This window comes from Chelonia mydas, chromosome 10 (assembly GCF_015237465.2).
Source record: "Chelonia mydas isolate rCheMyd1 chromosome 10, rCheMyd1.pri.v2, whole genome shotgun sequence".
Classification (NCBI taxonomy): domain Eukaryota; kingdom Metazoa; phylum Chordata; order Testudines; family Cheloniidae; genus Chelonia; species Chelonia mydas.
In genome coordinates, this window is record NC_051250.2 from 18,332,303 (window position 1) to 18,338,699 (window position 6,397).

At 45.1% G+C, this 6,397-nt stretch overlaps 1 pseudogene; it reads left to right on the forward strand.

Annotated features, from left to right (window-relative positions):
• The first annotated feature begins 1,234 nt into the window (after window positions 1-1,234).
• Window positions 1,235-2,757, forward strand: LOC114020512 (annotated as a pseudogene).
• Window positions 2,758-6,397: the final 3,640 nt, after the last annotated feature.

The window sequence follows — 6,397 nt, forward strand, 5'->3', positions numbered from 1 at the left end:
GGGGTGAGAGCTCCTGCAGCAGGGGCCAAAAATCACCTTATCCAGTACATGTAGGAGAGTGGACAACACTAATTGTCACGTGCACACCCTCTGGGGACGGGCAGGAGGAGATCAAAAATCAAGAGACTGACCTAAAAAACACAATACAATCTTTTTAAAAAACATCATGATTTTGGGGCCAATCTCATGATTTTTGGGGGTCGGATTTATGATTTTTGGTCTCTTGAAATTGGCAATACTGTGTGTGTGTGAGAGGAAGAGAGTACATCAAACTGCCCCTCTTTGTGCTCCTGCCCTGCAGGAGCAGGGCCCAATGGGAGCCTTTGCAGCTAGGGAGCACAAGGGTTCTGCAGCGCAAGGCTGTCCAGAGAGGGCAGGAAGGGAGTGAAACTGGCTAAGTGCAGAGAGGAGCAGTGGCCAACCCCCCGCCCCCCCCCAATTTTGAGAACTCCAGGAGACATGCTTCAGACACACTGCCTCCTGGAGTTTCCACTGAGGTCATGCATTTCCTCCCCCTCACCTGTAAGAGTGGGCAGTGACTAGATACAACCCATACCTATGTCTGTGACTGGACCTTGTGATTTGTTACTTTGTTGATCTACAGAATTCCAGGGCTAAATTTGAAGTCCCATCAATTAGGATGATGTGTAGGGTAATGCCATTCAAGTGACTGGGCAGTTTTTTATTTAGCTTGTGTATATATTGCATTTCCAAGCAGGTCCCTGAAAATTATCAGCCATGTTCATTCTCTGTTGAAAATCTCCAAATGGGTCTGTAGAATTTTGTTAATATCTTTCTGTGTTTCCCTTTCATTCCCCCAAAATTGGCATTAATAGTGGTTTCTAAAGAACAAAAACTTAATGTGATTTTAGGGCTCGAAATCCTCTATGAATATGTAAAATGCAACGTCTCTGAGCAGCGGTTAATTTTTTTTGATTTTCCTGGATGAGAACAATGAGTCACATTCTTTGATAAAGTACACCGTACCTCCATATTATTAACAAATGCAGTCGGGTGAATCAGACTGCATCTGCCAGTGAGAATAGAGATGCTTGTTTGGAGGACAATATTAGATTCCATTCCCAGCATGCTGTGTTTATGGTTCGAAAACCAAAGTACAGATTGGAGATTTGTCCCAGGTCAGCGTCTCCTTGACAGCCAGCGCATTGTTGCATACCAAATGCTCCCTCATAAAAAGTTGGATGGCAAAAACAAACAGCATTACTCTAGAGTAATGGCAGGTACTGATATCTTACACCATCCTGAACTATGCCTTTCAGATTGCCAGCTCAAAACCCAGGGTAAAAAAACCAACTGAGATGACAGGATGATGTATATGGTACAAACGGTGGAGCCTGAGGTAAAAGGGGAATGCAGTTATTTTGCTGTAGAAAATCATGACTGGAAAAGCAACTAAGTAGAATGCTGAATATGCTGATTTTGTTGATGATAAAGTAAGAAAATTCAGTGTTGTGCTGCAGGTCATTAATGTGAGAATGTGATCTTATTGCTATGGAGGAGCATTTCTTTCAGCAGCAGAGAATGGAGAGAAATGTGCCAAAGGACTAGTATCCATTAATGCTTAAGCCAGTTGGGGGGAGTGTGAAATCACGTTATATGACATAAATGTGATAGGTCCAAAAAAGGCATAAGGGCTGGAGAAAATGGCTAACGGCATGACAGAAAAATTAGTCATTCTGGGGAAAAATCATTGTAGAAAAAACAACTTTTTTATAATTTAGGCAATCAAAAAACAGCAATTAATTCAAGCTGGATGAGGCATTTGTCCAGATGTAGCATTGGCTTTATATTTATAGAATGGGGTTTTTTCACTCTTCATTTGAATGCTGTTTTCAACAGTATGTCTATTTAGTCCTACCCCTTGCTGTTTCTATGTAGTGTACTGCATTCCGGATTTCAAATTACGCACTGACATTTAATTTGATAAAATGTGGTGCAATAGGGAACTGTCCTATCAGTGTTAATGCTGGTAGGATGTTGGTAAATTAAACAAAAATAGTTGAAATGAAAAAGAACACATTGTATGAAGAAATATATGTAAAGAATATTTAGTTGATTTCACAGCCGGCATGGGGAGTGGGTAGCAGGTTTGGGTCCTAGAGGCAGTGACGTATCCTGTGTGTCCGTGGTGTCAGTTCTGGAGAACCTGGGCCAGTTTGACTACTTGTACTGCTTCCAGGTGCGGTTTGAGTGCAGGGAGGTGCTGCTATATAAGCTGGAGTGGAAGATCATCTACATGACCTCTGTGGAGAGTGAGAAGTATGACAAGGTGTTTGACTCGGTCCTGGTGAGACCTGGCACAGCTGGGAGGCACGTTTGGTTTTGAGGCCGAATCCCAAACCATCTCCCCAAGAGCGATGTGGTGTGGATGACAGTGGTGCCCACCCCCTGCCACCAACCTGGGCCAGGAGCTCATCCTCACGGACTACTACATCAACAATGAGTACCTGGATCCCGAGCTATGGGAGTACCCGCCCCTCAAGCCAGACTTCTCCCAGCTCCACAGGAATATTCTGTCCTCCAGCCCCTCTGGCCCTGCGACCAGATGGATGACATTGGGAATGTGGACCCGGAGTCCGAGGGCAGGATGCCTGCCAGCTGCACCCCAGGCAAAGGCTGGACGCCACCCTCTGCATCCTGCCTGAGAACTCCACAGACTTCATGGGATCTGGGGCGCACTCAGACCCAGATAGGGGAGCCCAAGGACGCAGCCACTGCATGAGGAGGGGGATCTGACTGACTTAGAGGAGGCTGTGACCACATACCAACTATGATGGTGAGTGGGGAAACCTGGGCATATTCCAGTGAGGTAACTGAAGCAGAGGTGATGGGGGGCGGTTAGAGAGAATGATCTGTCATGAGACTGGGAGCGCTTGCTTCGCAGATGGGCTAGGAGGGAATCGGAGCCATAGGGCTGCTGGGCTCTTCTCCCCCTCCACCCTGCAGCTTGATCTCCCCTTCCTCTGTCCCTACACTGATTGCTGCTAGTTCAGTAGGAACAACCCTAATAATCTTGTTGTCCTGCCCACCCTGCATCAGGCCACCAGCTCAAGGAGCCCCCTAAAGACTTCATCCCCAGCCCTCTTGGTACATGCGGCTTGGGGGGCTCACCAGGAATGGGAGCCAGCTCTGCTGGCTTGTCTCTGGGAGTCATCTGCACCCCTGCACTGACAGAGCTCTGCTCCTTCCTGGGCTGCTGCAGCCCGGACACACACCTCCCTGGTATCATGAGCTGCCCCATAGGAACCCCTTTCCCTGTGTCTAGCTGGGAAGTCACTGTGTACTCTCTCCTCCAGCCCCCTGCTGTGGGGTTCCAGTGCTGCTGCTCTTGGGCATACCTGGCCTAGTGGTTCCTCCTCCGCGAGCAGCTCCCTCCTGCCACAGAATTGCATTCCCCCTGGGTGGCGTCTGGTAGCATCTCATCCTAGGCTTGGCCTGGTTCTTGCTGTGGTCATGAGCCTCCTGGTTCCAGTTCCTCTGGGCAGCAACTCGCTCCAATGTGTCTCTCAGCCCCTCTTGTACCACAGCCCTTCCTAAGTTAAAGGGGCACCAATCGACAGAGTCCCTGTGACCTTGGTGGTGGCAGTGCTCAGACCATGGCAGGGAAAAGGGCAATGTGATCTGTATTAGGGAGCATTTGGACCCCTCCTATTGGATCAACTTGCTTTCTTCACCATCAAGAGCCTTTGACAACACTTACTGGTCTGGTGTGTCGTGCTAGGAAACCCATGTCTGGTCGACTAGAATGGACCCTTGCTACGAGGGCAATAACAGCAGCATGATACTGAATGGACCATGCTTTCCTCCCAGTAAGTGGCTGCGGGACGGCGATGCTCTTCAGCATAGCGCTCTCTGGAGTAAAGGGCCAGTTATGAGCCAGGCCAGGATCTTGAGCCCTCCACCTAGAGATCAGGAAAGCTCCCCTAGAGATCATTTAGTTCTTTTCCAAAATGCCCTGTTCTGACCTTGTCCATTCCCCTCTCTGATGTTGCATGAATGTTATTTGCGAACACTTTTTTTTTTAAACTATTGAAAGTGTCTTAAGTCAATGTAGAAATAAAGCTCTTGGAATGATTTCACAGGCAAATTGTGTTGCTCTGTGACCTTCCAGGACACTTCAATGGCAAAGGCTTACAGAGTTCACCTAGCTCTCTTGTGCCATCTACGTGATAAATGTTGCGTGTAAGTGTTTGCTAGAATGCATTTAGGACGAGATTAGAGAACTGCAGTTCTGCTGATTCCCCCTCCCCCCTCAGTTCAGTACAGTACAATAAAATAGATCTCTATTGAAATACCTGGCCTAACAATGCTTTTGAATGGCATTAATTTGAGGGAGGAAAGGGATTTTCTCCTGGGTTTGAGCCTGTATTAGTAAAAAAATGAAACAGCAAAGCAAATACATCTGCAGTGATACACTGTTGAAGGTGGAAAGATGGTCTTGTGGGGAAGGTGCTGGACTGGCATTCAGGAGATGTGGATTCCTGGCTCTGCTGTCAGCCATTCGACAAGTCACTTAATTACTCAGTGTCCCAGTTCCCTGTTTATGAAGTGGAGATACTCCTTTTCTCTCACTCCTTGGCTGTCTTGTCAAATTAGGTTATAAACTCTTTGGGGGCAGGGACTGTTTCTTCTTATGTGTTTGCAATGCTTAGCACAATGGGATCTCGCTCTCAGATTTGGTCTTTACATACTACCAAATACTATGGAATAATAATAATAAATAAATACAAAATCCGTGTTAAATTTATGAATTGTCCATCAATTTTTTTTAAGATGACAAAATGTGCTATGGTCACCTTTCTGCTAAAACACTGATCCAAACTGGCGTTTTTTTTTTTTTCTTTTTGACTTAACTGTGCTGCTCTAACTTTCATCATCACAAGGCCTTTGGCACACATCTAAGCAGTTCTGACTCTCTCCAGTAGAAGGCAGTCGTGCCCAGCCCTTGTGATATTAATATGGTGCAGGTAAGTGAATGCGATTCTCAGTGAAAGGATAATTGCAAATGACTTTTGGTATCATCCTCATTGAAGAGAAATTGGCAAAATAGATTTTCAGTGGAAAGAGAACCTACTATAAGTATCTGAAATTTCTGTCTCAGTCAGTGACCTATGACTTGAGCAGGTTCAGCTACCGTAGTTCAAAAGCCCTCCTCCCGCCCCACTAAATTAAAAAAAGAGAGAGAGAGAGAGAAAGAGAATGTATTCTGAAGAATTCTTTCTGAAGCAGTAGCTGAATAGGAATGGCCTTTTTGGAAGCCCCAGGTTCTGGTACAAAAATAAAGCCCCTAGTTCAAATCTATCTGTGGGGCCCAGCCAAGCAAATGAATCACGGCAGAATTTCACAGAGTCAGGAGAAGCTGAGTGAAATTGTTTAGTAATCCTGCCATATTTACTGCTCTGTTCATTATTTATGCAGATGGCAGACGGAATGCAGATTTAGGGAATGACTACAGTAAATAAATAGCTGTCATGGCCCAGCCAGCTGCATTCAACATTTTCAGCACTTTATTGCTACCACGCCAATATGCTGCTTTCAGTTAATGCCCTCGGTGTAAATACGTGGATATTGGTGCCAAGTGTAGCACTCAAGACAAAGTCTTTGTGCTCTGTTAAAGCATTGGATTTGGGGGCAGATCATGTCATCGGCCTATACCCCAGCTGTGCCGGTGTATATGGATGCTCCCCCACCCACCACATGCCTCCTCCCTCACCCCAACTACATTACCTGTAAAGGGCTGACACAACATACCCCTCTCCCAATAGAAAAAGGGGAATTTGGATGGGTGTTCCTGTGACAGAATATATATACCTCTGTGTCCCTTATTGTACTAATCTTTGTACAAGGTATGACTTGTGAGGTACCATTTGAAAACTCATAATTTGCGGGTCACTATTGTCCTAGTACCCTGAGTATGTCCCCGTTGCTGACACACAGTGCCTTCCTAGTACTAGATCTGTGCAAATATACAATCTGGGGGGTTTGCTTGCAATTCCTAAAAATAAAAAAATGGTTTTGGGTCAAATGAAACACTTTGTTTCAATTTCAGGCTTTTTTTTTTTTTGTAGATTTTTTTTTTAATAAATAAATAAAATTGAAGGAAACTTTGAAATGAAAAAATTGTTTTGAATTGAAAATGTCAGTGAAACGTTTCAATATTTTCAGAATCTTTTTGGTTTATTCGTCTGAAACAATTAGACAAATTCAATAAGAAATGGCCAAATGTTTCGATCAACCCAAACCTGTATTTTTCACTGGAAAAGTTTTGGTAAAAGAAATTTCTACTCCGTTTACCTGGCACTCCTCTGGTGGTGGAGATCTGCATCTCCCTGTACTTATAAAGGTGCAATTTAGTCCATAAGGATCCCTGGTGAGT